Below are 10,904 nucleotides of genomic sequence, written 5' to 3'. Positions count from 1 at the left end.
TTTTTGTTTTCTTTAATATCTAAGATTTTTTTTTGTTTTTTTTCTAATATCTAAGTTTTCTACTTTTTTTTTTTTTTTTTCTGTAATATCTAAGATTTCTACTTTTTTTGTTTTTTTCTAAAGATTTCTACTTTTTTTTTCTTTAATATCTAAGTTTTCTACTTTTTGTTTTTTCTTTAATATCTAAGTTTTCTACTTTTTTGTTTTTTTCTGTAATATCTAAAATTTCTACTTTTTTGTTTTTTTTTTCTAATATCTAAGATTTCTACTTTTTTTTTTTTTTCTGTAATATCTAAGATTTTTACTTTTTTTCTCTAAAATTTCTACTTTTTTGTTTTCTAATATCTAAGTTTTCTACTTTTTTTTTTTTCTAAATATCTAAGTTTTCTACTTTTTTTGTTTTTTCTAAAATTTCTACTTTTTTTTTTTTTCTGTAATATCTAAGTTTTCTACTTTCTAATATCAAAAATTTTTGTTTTTTTTTCTGTAATATCTAAGTTTTCTACTTTTTTTTTTTTTCTCTAATATCTCAGATTTTCTTTTTTTGTTTTTTCCAAGATTTCTACTTTTTTTTTTTTTTCTAAGATTTCTACTTTTTTTCTTTTTCTAAGTTTTCTACTTTTTTGTTTTTTCTTTAATATCTAAGTTTTCTACTTTTTTGTTTTTTCTGTAATATCTAAAATTTCTCTTTTTTTTTTTTTTTTCTAATATCTAAGATTTCTATTTTTTTTTTTTTCTGTAATATCTAAGATTTTTACTTTTTTCTCTAAAATTTCTACTTTTTTTGTTTTTTTCTAATATCTAAGTTTTCTACTTTTTTTTTTTTGTCTTTAATATCTAAGTTTTCTACTTTTTTTTTTTTCTCTAAAATTTCTACTTTTTTGTTTTTTCTGTAATATCTAAGTTTTCTACTTTTTTTGTTTTTTCTCTAATATCAAAATTTCTACTTTTTTGTTTTTTCTGTAATATCTAAGTTTTCTACTTTTTTAGTTTTTTTTTAATATCTAGATTTTCTTTTTTGTTTTTCTAAGATTTTTTTTTTTTTTTTCTTTAATATCTAAGATTTCTTTTTGTTTTTTTTTCTCTAATATCTAAGATTTCTACTTTTTTTGTTTTTTTTCTCTAAGTTTTCTACTTTTTTAGTTTTTCTTTAATATCTAAGTTTTCTACTTTTTTTTGTTTTTTTTCTGTAATATCTAAGTTTTCTACTTTTTTTGTTTTTTTTCTGTAATATCTAAGATTTCTATCTACTCTTCTATCTACTTCTACTATAAATGTTTCTCTAATATATACTAATATCTAAGTATTATTCCAGAAAGTAAGCGTATAAATCTTCGTTCATCTTCTTGGTTTCCACTGGTTTCAGTTTCTTTCTTATGTTGTTCGAAGGCTGGGTACGTGGCATCAGCTTTTTTCCAGGCTGCAATATAGACGAGATTTAACTCACGCTACTGATTCACGTTACAATATTTAATAAGCAAAGCCAAAGTACTGGACATGTATTGCTGGTTCTGTGCACCACTTACTACTCTCAGCGGTTGAGAAAGTGATCTCTCCAGTCTTTTCTGCCTCCGTTCTTCAAATAAAGCTTCACGCCTGAGGCGTTCCTCTTTCTGCTCCTGTGAAAGAGAAAAGAAATAGGTTTTAAAGAGCCACTCAATCCTGTACTGAACTGCTGATGATCACCCGTCAGCTTGTAGCTATGCATTCATTTATTTTACCTGTCTTTATTTTGTTTGCAAATCTGCTTTTGTAATTTGCAGAGGTCCTCAGGAGGTATGTGTTCCGTCGAATCAAGAAAGACAGAAATACATTCCTCGAGGTGGAGCATCGTAATTAATGGATACACATCCCAGAAATCCGCAAGCCATAGCTCTCCGTGACCTTCCCGAGCTCCTCACACAACTTTTTGTTCTCTGCCCGCTTCTGGTGAGACAGACAGAAAGGATGAGCTCGAACGCTGACAGAGATCTACGCAGTCTCTTACTACATTCGGACGCTTGCGAGGACGCTTACTCGGATTCTTCTGGAGACCCGTTTTTTATTTGCCATCTCCAGATTTGCTTTCACTTGATTATATTCCTTGTGCTTTTCTTGAATGCAGAGAGTAAGCCTCTGTATCTCCTCCTCCATGCGGACTCTATTCCTTTCACTGGACAAAAACAAACATACAAAGGCAAAACTCAGAGGGTCTTGGGTTTCCTCAGATTGGAGACTATTAAGAAATCAAACTTACTACTTTTTCTTTTCGTCCCTGTTGTCCTGGAACAACTTTTTCTTTTCCTCTTTTTTGGACATCAATCTCTTATTCTTAAAGTATAACCGTTCAGAGTCCAGATGTCTAGTCCTGTCCTCTTCCGCTTTGCGCTCGCTGCCTTCTTTCCACTGCATCTCTTCAATTTCTTTTATGTCTTCAACTCGACAGATTTTTCTGTAACGGAGATGGTTATAAATAATAGTATGTGAAGCAGCATCTTCGCTTTCGGGACGTGCAGGAATAATTGTGCATACTAACATGACAGCGCTTACCTTTGAAGAGCTTTTTCCTTTTTTTCTAATTTGAGCCTCTTCTCTAGTAATTCCTGAGCCCTGAAACATGACCGTGTGAGTATAAGCACCTGGCAATTGAAACTGCTTTATTTACAAGGACCACAAAAGCGTGGTTTCTAAATTTAAAAGTGACAACTAAATACTTTTTCTGGAGCTCCAAGGGATTTGCGTCTTTGTAGGAGACCAAGAAATTGGCCTGGTCTTGTTTTGCTTCAATCTCCATTTGGGACATTTCTCTTTCCTCTGCAGAATATTGTTGAGCTCTAGTACATAGAATCCTTTTGTTTTCTTCTGTAAAAACTGAGAATAGAACAGAAAAAAGAAATTAGGAGAGTACAGACACACAATCCACATCCACACAAGAGCAGTGGATATTTCACTACGTGTACAATTTAAAAGATTAATCACTCTCAAAAGAAAGGTTTTTGTGTTCCATGATATATGTGCGTATGTATATAGGCTATAAAATATAAGAATGTGAATACACTGACAGCGCGAACACAAATAAAGTACACATTAAGTTGATATGGATGAATCAAAACATGCTAAATTAGCTTACGCTCAAGCGAGCAGCTTTTCTAATATCCTCGTTGTACTCGAGATGCTTTGACACTTGGTCTTCTGCACACTGAGTTGTGGAAGGATGGTTTTGCTTCGGGGTCCTGATGCGGGGCGTTTCTGTCGTCCCTCTCTAAGGAACTGCCTGACTTCTTCCCCTGTTTTGTCCTCCCTGCATCGGAGACCAAAGTACTGAAACTTTTCTTCAGCACTGAGGCTGGATCCGTTCCCCTTCTTCTTAGGCGGCGGATGTGGGCGCAGTCCTGCATAACATCGCATTTATTTCATGTTAGCACTCATGAAGGAACTTGTGTCTACTTCACACTGCAATCAAACTTAGAAAACGGGTTTGAGGTTGTTTTAACAGCTCACTCTCCGGCAGGGGAAGCTCCGTGGATGGGGAAGCTTCACAGTCTGCATTCGGCTGGAGATTGTGGTGATGTTGCTCATCTTAGTGGTGTGCTGTTGAGCTCTCGCACAGGTTTGGAGCCTGAGCTTGCGGAATTGTTACAGTTCATTTTCAGGTTAAAAGGGCTGAAAAGTACAACTGTATGATCTGAAATAGATACGGCTGCAGGCTGAACGCTAATGCAGATTCACAATCAGGCGCTGATCTGGAATCTAACGTTGATCAAAAGCCAACCGACACGAAATCAAACCGGTTTCTCTGATCAGGCCGAGAAGTTCTAAAAGCCATCGGTGCAGTGACGTCACAACCAGAAAGAAGTCACGCGCCACGGATCGTTGGATTCGAAATAGAATTCTTTTCGTTTTGTTTCAAAAGTTTAAACAGCTCGTGTATATAGGCAGCCCAGGAGAGTCCAGAATCAAAATAACCCACTTGTAAAAATATATTAATCCTCTGCGTCTGCGCTCGTGCAAATACACAGGATACTGACCGAATCGTGTCTCAGGAAATACTGAGCACATGTTGGCTCTGCTTGATAAGTGATGAGCGTGACAGCGGAACTGTCTTGTATTCTTGTTTCATAAAGCTACAGTTTAATAAAAGTAATTCAAAAGCCCACCTGTTGATCGTTTTGCTCGCACCTCCGGGAACCACTGTAAAAACGTCAAAGTTCTGTTGCTTTATTCGGGCACGTGTATTAATCACGCCGAGAAACAACCACGTTAGTTATTAGTTGATAACGTATATAGGTCGGATCTCTCGTCAGCATGATATTTCTCAATGCCAAATCAATTTATAAATCATACCTAGGTCGATAATGTGAAGCTGATTCCAGACTGCTTCAGCACACGCCCGTAATGCTAATACTCCAGTACTGAGCGTCAAGCAGACCTGTGTCGATTCAGTTAAGCCTTTAAAATGCTTTTTATGTAAAAAGGAAACTATAACACTACAAGGATATACTTTTAAAGAGCAAAAGAGTAAAAATGGCCAACGATTATTATAATATCTACAGTAACTCAATTGCGCATTATTCAGTAAATGCAGATAGTAACACCTACTTTGTTCTGCGTAACGAAAGTGCTCATATTATGCCGTATCGGAGCTAATTGCAAAAGTTATATATTACAGTAACGTATTACTTTTTTTCCTGTAACGCAGTAGTGTAATGAATTACTACTACGTTTTAAGCAATATTTTGCATGTACACGTTCAGTAAGGCTTGCGTTACAAGAAAACATTTCGCCCGCAAGACATGAACAAATCAAAAAGTTCTATTTCCTGTTAGTGAATAGACTTGCTGGGGAACTTTTATACTCGTAACGCTTAATGATTCAGCCTCTGAGCTCGAGGTCCGAGGCTATTGGCAGGAAGTTCGCGGTAAGCCCTGGCGCGCATTGGAAACGCGGCAAATGGATGAAAACGGCGCGAGACGGTACGTGCGCGCAATATTTCGATTTTGTCCGAGATGAGGACAAGAACGTTATTGTCAAATGCAACTTTTGTATTAGCAAGATCCCCGTGAGGTAAGCTAACGTTTGCATGATGACCAGGTAGAATTCTGTATAATCTAGTTCAGGAATGGGACCGTTTTGTATTTAAATACCTTTGAAAAACATTAAATGTATTTTGTATTTAAATGCGTTTAATCTCAGTATTTTCATATATTCAAGCTAAAATACTTTTTACCAATTAACCTTCTTATTAGGCTGCATTAATGGGCAGTATTTTGAGTACATCCATAGAAAAATAAAAAATACTATTATTTTGTAATATTGTATTTGAATGCATTTAATCTTGTATTTATTTTTGTATAGCCTAATACAATAAATCAGCCGTCTAATAAATAGGTTGACTGGCAAAAATGCAAAGATTAAATTAAAATACATTTTATTTTGTATTTCAAATACAAAGTTGGAACGGGCAATAAATATGCGTATGTGTGATTTTTAGCATAGCATGATCATGAACTGGAATTTTAATATTTGTGTATTTATCTTATTTTTTCAGCATGTACTGCCATGCAGAACAACACTCGCCAAGGAACTGGTTAGGAGCTATTCTGGCGTGGAAACAGAGCTAAAGAAATCAGTTGATTTAACAGTAGTTTGTGTCAACAACTGCAGACATTTGGACTGAATACGACAAGAGCTTTTTGGGGGTGACGGTCCATTGGATTGATTCGGAGACGCTGCAACGGAAGAAGGCTGCTATCGCTTGTCGTAGGTTCAGAGGTAGACACGCATATGATGCAATTGCATATAAACTTGAGGATATTTTTTCCCAGTATGGATTAACTACTGAAATAGGGACAGCATGTGTGACAGACAATGGCAGCAACTTCATTGAAGCATTTAAGGAATACCAACAAGTTGAAGAAGAGGAGGTAGAGGAGGATGATGGGAAGTGGCCTTCACCGATCTCTACAGCGTTCTCACTGGAGGATATGATGAGGATACCCAGCAAGGGCTGTGTGCTTCCTGCACATTCCAGATGTGCAGCTCACACACTTAACCAACATTGAGATTGGCAAATGGTTGGCATCAAACCCAGAATCCAGAGGTGTTTACCGCAGTTCTACAGCTAAGTGTTCAGCACTGTGGACCAAAGCTAGCCGGTCCACAGTTGCATCTGAGTTCCCAGATAAGATCAGTGAATGGAAGCTGATTGTGCCTTCAGTAACCCGGGGGAACTCATTTTATGATGCTTATCTTTGGGTCGTAGAAATGCCACTAACTGATATTAACAATCTATGCGCACAGCTTCAGGGAATTCCAGTTTCTGACGGAATACTGTACCGTTATGAAGCCTTTCAGCATTGCATTGGACATCCTACAAGGTGAGGAAACAACTTTTTTATTTTATTTTTTCTATGGGGCACTTCAACCAACACTTGAAGTTCTAATAGCCAAAACCTTAGCGATGCAAAATGGCCTTTCACAAATGACCACTGGGTTGCCGGAAGTAATTGTGGGAGCAATTAAAACTCGCTTTGCCACAACAATTGACTCCAAGGAAGCTCTACTGGCCGCCGCCTTGCTGCCCAAGTTGAAACTGCGCTGGGTAAAAGAGGAAACCAGAAGAGATCACCTCAGGTATCTCCTCACCACTGAGTGTCGCTCCTAACAGTACAAGAGGTCCTCACTTCCTGTGAGCAACCCCTATGATTGATGCTCCTCAACCTGCTGCAGTCACTTCCTGTGAGGATGACTTCTTTTCATTCAATGTACAGCCCAATGGCATGGCTGATGCACATGGCAGAGATGACATCTCTTTTTTTTCTGGTAATGGAAAGCCTGCATCAGTTTCCAAGAATTAAAACAATTTCACTATGCTATAATGCACCAACACCATCCAGTGCACCGGTTGAAAGACTTTTCAGCCTTGTGTCATGACTTCAGTCTGATCAGTTTGTTTTTGTTTTTGTCTGTCAAACAGTCTGCCATGTGCTCGTGTTTCCCCGCCCCATTGTCATCTGATTAATCACTTTAGCTGCCTTCTCACCTGTGGCTCATTAGCTCCTTAATTGCTCCTCTACTTAAGTTCCCTTCGTTTGCAGTCTTGTGTCTGACTGTTGTGGTGTGAGGATGCTGCATTTGTACCCAGTCCAGTCCAGTCCAGTCCAGTCCAGTCCAGTCGAGTCCTGTCCTGTCATGTCATGCCTAGTCTATGTAGGCTCCAAGTTTAGCTGGTATTTTTAGTTTTACTCTTTGCTCGCTCTGCCCCTTTTTTTTCCAGACCTCTGTTCACATGTTCCAGTCCTGGTTACTCCGGTGCTGTGTTTGGCAGCTTGTCTTCACCTGACCCTTTGGATCTTATGCTGGAATCAAGCAGCAGGACTGATGTAGAGACTCTTTGACAAGATTTCCTTTTTTGCCAAATGCTCCCTGCCTAGTGGAGTGACTGGAGGCTCGTTTTTGACTAAAAACTGTTATTTTTCCTTCCTTTTGTTAAGTCTTCTGTTCCTCTGCCCCAGTCAAGTTTTTTGTTCAAAGACTAAAAATAAAATTAAGTTCAACCTGCAATTGAATCCTTGTTCGTTCTGACACCTTGGGAGTATGGTACTCACCCCAAAACGCTTTCAGCACCTTATTCTTATGCGCTTTGACAGATATTTCAGTCAAGGGGGTATAATGGAATAGGCTAGCTATGTCTGACCGTTACTGACGGTTTTTGAGTTTGATTATTGATTCATATTTGCTGTCAGGCCATGTGGGCCCAAACATCTTAATTTCAGTTTTGTATTTCTAAGATGTTTCATTTTTATATTTTGTTGGACTTCCTTTTACTGACTTTTTTTTCCCCCCCAAATTGTACTTAAATGACTGAAACCTATTTTCTGTTAGGCCTTGTAGACTCAAGCACTTTAATTTCATTTTTGTATTGAAAGGTGTGTCTGTCTTGTTGTTGTGGATTAATTTAGTCTTTTTAGAGGCATTTAGATCTCTGTTTGATCTGTTTTCTTTTTAAGCAGTTAGGCTATGTTTAGCCTATATGTTCATTTCTATGGTCTAAAATGATACAACCTGTATTTCTATGATTTCATGTGTTTCTATGATACAACCTGTGTTGTTAAAAGCGCTATATAAAAAAAAATAAAATGACTGAGGTCGAGGGGTTGGTTCGTCCTCTAATTGTAATTTATGGCTATTTGGGGCATGTTATTACAATATACAGAGTATCAGAGCCGGGCAGACATTTTGAGGGGCACTGACTCAAACTAAAACAGGGTTGATAAGGGGTGGGTGCATTAATACAAATTATTATACTATCAGTCAAATGTTTTTGAATATTGTTTTTTTACGTTTAGTGTTTTTTTTGTTTTGTTTTTTCTTCAGAATCCTCCTCTGCTCACCAAGCTTGCATTTGTTTAAACCAAATTACAGCAAAACAGTATTATTCATTATTATTATTATTTTAATTTACTGATTTCTATTTTAATATTTTTACATTTATTTTATTCACATTGTCCTTCCGAAATCATTATAATATTCTGATTTACTGTTCAAGAAACACATTTTTCAGGGTTGTTTGATGAATATAAATATCCAAAGATTAAATTAAAACTGATGAAGACTTTATGATAAATTGAGAATTTACAATGTTACAAAAGAATATTTTTCAGACAAATGCTGTTCTTTAGAACTTTCTATTCATCAAAGAAACCTGACAGCAATTTTACTCAACTGTGTCAACATAATACTACCAATAAATGTTTTTGAGCAGCAAATAAGAATATCATAATATTCTTAGGGATCGTGTGACTGGAGTAATTTAAAATCACAGTAATCCATTAATTTAATATATTCAAATAGAATATATAGAATGAAATAACTACTTCAGGTCTGGGCTGATAGGGGGGTGGGTTTGCTGAGAGGGGCACCTCAGCCAATGAGGGCAGAGTATGTTTTTACGATAGGATTCTGCCGGTAGGCTATATTTAAGGCTTACAAAACTTTACTTGGTCTTAAAAAGTCTTTAAAAAGTCCAATTTATCCTTCAGCTTTTAAACAGTTCAGCTTTTCAGTTGTAATCTGCCTTGCCACAATGTGCGTTAAATCTTTTTTTTTTTTTTTTTTTAGCTATTAAAAATGAAGATGACATTGGAATTTTAAGTTCAACTTTCGGTTTCAAAAACGGAGGTAATTTTCTGAGTATGTGTGTAACCATAGCAACTGACTCTCTGAAGATATGTTTCAGTGTAACTTCGTTTCAGAAGGTTGGTGAGCATGGCGTGCCCTTTTGAGGAGGATCCTGTGGACGTAGAAGCACAAATTATACAAGATTTTTTTCGTCGGGAGAGGGTAATAAGACCATGTGTTGATGTGTTTGCATACCCTAATGAATATTTGAAAGAGCGTTATCGTTTTTCAAAAGATTAGTTAGTTAGTTCATTTAACACGTCTTTTAAAACAGCATATCGCAAATGTGACAAACCGCACAAAATTCTGTGCATAGCACTTAGGTTTTTTGCGTCTGGCCATTTTTTGTACAGTGTGGGCGATTCAGAGCATGTGGGAAAGGCAACTGTGTGTAGAGCCGTTCGTACAGTATGTCTGGCACTTAAACAGTTCTTACCCACGTTTGTACAGTTCCCTGGCCATAAACCTCTGCTTGTTATTAAAGACGAATTCCACAGAGTGTCCTTTTGTAGTAAAATCTATGACGCATATTTAATATTTAGTCATATTATTTATATCTGTACATGTATTCATTATGCGCACACACACTTCATACTTCCATAACTTTCTGATTCAGGGTTTTCAACTGTAATTGGGTGCATTGATGGCACTCATATTCCTGTTAAAGCTCCATCAATAAATGAGGGAGACTGTTAATAGGAAATCTATTCATAGTATCAATGTGCAGGTAACGACTTTTTTTCCCTTCTTAAAATCATTAAAGTCATTACTTTTTCCACTAACTAGGTAATATGGGAGGCAACCCAAATCATTACCAATGTCGAGGCAAAATGGCCAGGATTTGTGCGTGATGCCAGAATTCTCCACGAGTCATCATTATGCCAGACATTTCAGCAGGGTATGTTTTACTTTATACTGTTTTTTTTCCCTTTTACTATATTTGTGTTGTACACTTCAATCGTTACAGGACAGTACAATGGTTACTTGCTGGGGGACAGAGGATACCCTTGTCTGCCCTCTTTAACGACACCCTACCCTGAACCTGAGCCTGGACCACAGACACGGTTTAACCTGGCTCACAGCCGAACACGGGCCGAGGTGGAGATGACTATAGGGATCCTCAAATCTCGGTTTCAGTGTCTGTGTAGGCTCCGGGTTAGTCCAGAGAGGGCGTGCGACATTATAGTGGCTTGTGTTGTGCTTCACAATATTGCCACTATAAGAGGAGAGAGCCACCCTCCTTGTATTGAGGAAGATGGCCCAGAGGAACACCTACAGATTTTACAGGCCAACAGAGACGGAAGACTTTTGAGAGACAGGATCTGTCAAAATTGCCTTTCTTAGTTTTTTTTTGCACTGGTCTGCCAGGCAGTTTATTTCTTTATTTCCTGAAAAACAATAAAAGTAAAATTCAATCAAATGTTTTTTTCATACTGCTTTATACACACACACACACACACACACACACACACAACACTTTTAACATGCAACAGATTAATATTCAGACAAGTTCTCACCTTAAGGCGATAAATAAATAAAACAAGCCTACATAAAAAATGAATCTTGTTCAAAAAGCCTTTAAGTGACAGAGATAGTCATTTGTTAGGACAAAAAATGAAAACAAATCATAGAGGTAAGCTTACCTTTCACCAGTTTTTCACCATCACTGCCCCTTGGAATGCCAGAAACCGCTGGTCGCCCTTTATTAAGAGACAGAGCCAGCTCCTCAGATGGGGTGAGAGGAG

At 37.1% G+C, this 10,904-nt stretch overlaps 1 pseudogene; it reads left to right on the top strand.

Moving 5' to 3' along the window:
• The first annotated feature begins 9,246 nt into the window (after positions 1-9,246).
• Positions 9,247-10,532, top strand: LOC122353753 (annotated as a pseudogene).
• The last annotated feature ends 372 nt before the right edge of the window (positions 10,533-10,904 follow it).

Source organism: Puntigrus tetrazona, chromosome 11 (assembly GCF_018831695.1).
Source record: "Puntigrus tetrazona isolate hp1 chromosome 11, ASM1883169v1, whole genome shotgun sequence".
NCBI classification, from domain to species: Eukaryota; Metazoa; Chordata; class Actinopteri; order Cypriniformes; family Cyprinidae; genus Puntigrus; species Puntigrus tetrazona.
This window is presented reverse-complemented; position numbering and strand designations above follow the sequence as displayed.